The following is a 3,511-nucleotide window of genomic DNA, read 5'->3' as shown; positions in this document are numbered from 1 at the left end:
TTGAAATATTTGATGGAGGTGACAAGGGACCACCAGCCACTACATCATATCTTTCAGTTTTAACGGCTGAAAGGAGTCACAAAGGTATGCCCCGTTGAGCCAAAGTTCAAGTCTGGTCAGGTCAGGTGTAGTTGGGTCAAGGTCTGTTTGGGTCAAAGTCAAGTGTAGTCGGGTCATAGGCATATAAATGGTGGTCCAAGTACAATAAAGGAAGTAAGGAATGGGTTTAGAGTTAGGGGTGGCCAGGTTGTTTCCTTACCTCGAGTTAATGTTCGAGGCGGATATGAATGAACGTTCGTGTATGGGTCATTTTTATTGGTATTAAAGTGTTAACCTACTCTGGTTATACTTGGTTGGTATACATGAAGTCCCAATCTATATGGTAAGTAGTTTTCTTATAATTTTTTGTTTGGTATAAAGCCACTTTCAGTTATATCTTATATTTTTTATTTTTTTGTGGCCAACTCCGGTTATCTATGGGAATTTTGGAAGTATAACTGTTTTCAGCCACAAATACGTGGATTACACTATTTCTAATAGGGGAAGGCCACATTCTTGCACTTGTTGAAGAGTATTTTGACTCTTTATACATATTAAATACAGGTGAGTGTTAGGTGTATCTTTACATGCTATCAGTATTATAATGTAAATGGCATTTTTATCCATTCTTTTCAGACACGATGGTATGGAAACGAGTGGCAACAACAGGAATTCCACCAGCCAAGCGTAACAGTCATACATGTGTTTCATGGAAAAACCTAATTATTGCAATTGGCGGGGAAGATAAACTATTATGTGTCTGGTGTCCAGATGCTTGATACAGGTTTCAACTTATCACTTTGTTGACCAAGACTTATTGTTGACATGAAGTTACTAATTAGTATATTCTTTCTTCTTTATATATACACTTACCAAGACTTATGGATACAACTCATACGTGATTTCTTTTTATTGTTTTATGGTTTGAATTATGTTCTCATCCCGTATTCTGGACTCCACCGCAACGCGCGGTTTCCCCGCTTATTTTGATATAAAGATGTCGTAGGATATGCTTCTCAAGTTTTTGTTTTTTTTTTTTTTTAATTTAAATTAGCTTGTGGGGTTAGGTTAACTATTAAATAGGGATAAGCATCTCTATTACTTTTGTAATCTTTTCTGAACTTTTTTGCTTCATCAAGGAATACTAAGCGGGCCAACTATTTCGTTATTCTTCTTGTTCTTGTTTTGACTGAAAAGAAAGATTGAGTTTATTTCTGGTCTTGTTACAGCTGGAATTCCAATGAAAAATATTCTATATCTCGGTGGACCAAATACCGCATCAGAAATATATAATAAGGAGTATGCAAATGCGCGGATATGTGGACCAGAGAAATGGAGGAAAGCACTAGCCAAGTTTCTAAGGCAACCACACTTTACTGTATGGGATAACGGTGATCTTATCACTCATGAAGTTATGGGTGGGTAAGTGGGTTAAAGAACGTCTATGCCATTGGAGTTGGTAAGATTTATACTAACTATTTTCTTTTATTAAACATTATTATTGTAACATCTAACTCTGACCTTGATACTAACCATTATTGCCTGCTTTGCTCACAAGGAGGCCACAAATTTGGTATTCATTGCCTGAGTGTGATACTGTGGAGTTCTCTTCTCATCCACAACCACTGCGCGCAAAAAGTGTTGCTGGTATTTGAGGTCGAGCAGTTTTTTTATGAGCCTAGCAATGGATGCTGTAGGATTTGCTTTGGGTGTTAAGATTTCAACATGCAACTTTTTCATTTAGTGTGAAATTGTAGGCACCCATTTATATTGCAAAGGTGTTTATATTGATAGGATATAATTAGATAAATGACAAAGAGGCTATTTTATTGATTAGACATCTCATTCATTTGTGAACAGGTCAAAATTGCTTGCTTTTGTTGCGAGTTAAGGGTGTGTAAGTTATTTGAGAAGGATAAGATTGTAACTTCCATAATATTGAAAACTGTTATATGAGGGTTTGCATTTATTGAATGGTTCATTTTAACTGGCTTTTTATGCAACTTTTTACGGATTTAAAGAATAACTTGGCACTACTAATTATGTTCTTTACATTCCTTTTATGCAACTTATTATTCTTCTTTTTACGTATTGAAAGGGGAATCCTAGCATTCCATGTAGGGTTTATTCAAGATATTTCTATGTTGATATACGAGTAATTAATCTAATATATCATCTTCTCCTCTGTATTTACAGGAACACTCAGCTGAGGTTCCAATTTATAGTAATGAATCGGTCAAGCACATGCAAGTTTCTTTTAAGTTTTGTTAATTATTTTTATTTTTATTTAGAAGCATCAAGAAACCTCACTATATTAACTTTTTAAGTACGTGAAAATGTCAACAATGCGTGTACATTTAGCTAATATGTTGTGCTTTCTCTATCTTTTTTGAATTCATATTAACATTTTAGTTTTATAGTCTTTGAAAACAAGCCCAAGCTTTTTTTGGAAAACAGCATTTCTAACGAAAGTTTCTAAGTCTAAGGAGACTGCGCATTTCTTTATAACAATTGTTGCTTCCTATGTTTAATGTAAACTTAAGAACCCTCAAAACATTTTGTTGTGCCAAACTATGTACAGAACAGAGTATGCCCTAATTTAACTATCTCCTGTAGCCATTGAAAAATTACCCCGGCACGAAGCGCGTTAAGGTTTGAATTATATTCACACCCGTATTATCAACTCCGCCGTAACGTACGAGTTCCCCACTAGTGAATATAACATACTTTAGAACAGGAAAAAAAACCTTAACACATAAATTGATTGTAGATATATCTTAAAATCGTAATATGAGTCGTAGTATATAATCAAAAAAAGTAATCAATATTCGTTGGTGTATTTAATAATTAATAATTGTATTGTGCCCCCCCCCCCTCCTCGGTTATAAAAATCTGGTTCTCTCACTGCCTATAGTAAGTAATTCAGGCTTATACCTAGGGCCTTCAAAAATATAAGGATCACACTTAAAAGAAAATTAATATGCGAACTATTAATAGTCAGGGCCGGCCTTAAGAATTCGTGTACCATGTTCGAGCTCGAAAAACGTGCCCTTAGACCTTAACGAAACTGGATATTGGACTCACTAAACGTCTAAATCTAATGCCAATGACTAATAACTAATCTAAACCATAAGAATAGTTTTGTAAGTGGACCTATGTTGGTGTTTGTATGGGTAAACATGCCCTTAGACCTTAACGAAACTGAATATTGGGCTCACTAAAGGTCTAAACCTAATGCCAATGACTAATAACTAATCTAAACCATAAGAATAGTTTTGTTAGTGGATCTATTTTGGTGTTTGTATGGGTATACCCTAATAAATTTTTCTTTTTTACATATACATATCGCCCTGGCCGGTGGTCCTCCCCGCCAGGGGCGGACCCAAGTATAGCCCAAGGTGGGCGGGTGCACCCCCGGGGAAAAAAAAATAGTGCTAAGTTCCGTCGAAAATCCCGTCCGCACCCCTTGGAA

General features: G+C 35.7%; 1 long non-coding RNA gene across 1 annotated transcript; it reads left to right on the top strand.

Annotated features, from left to right (window-relative positions):
- The first annotated feature begins 652 nt into the window (after positions 1 to 652).
- LOC118482954 lies at positions 653 to 2,227 on the top strand. Its single transcript, XR_004869340.1, has 3 exons — positions 653 to 823; positions 1,269 to 1,498; positions 1,598 to 2,227. It is a non-coding gene; the product is annotated as an uncharacterized LOC118482954 (long non-coding RNA).
- The last annotated feature ends 1,284 nt before the right edge of the window (positions 2,228 to 3,511 follow it).

The sequence above is a fragment of the Helianthus annuus genome, chromosome 10 (genome assembly GCF_002127325.2).
Source record: "Helianthus annuus cultivar XRQ/B chromosome 10, HanXRQr2.0-SUNRISE, whole genome shotgun sequence".
Classification (NCBI taxonomy): Eukaryota; Viridiplantae; Streptophyta; class Magnoliopsida; order Asterales; family Asteraceae; genus Helianthus; species Helianthus annuus.
This window is presented reverse-complemented; position numbering and strand designations above follow the sequence as displayed.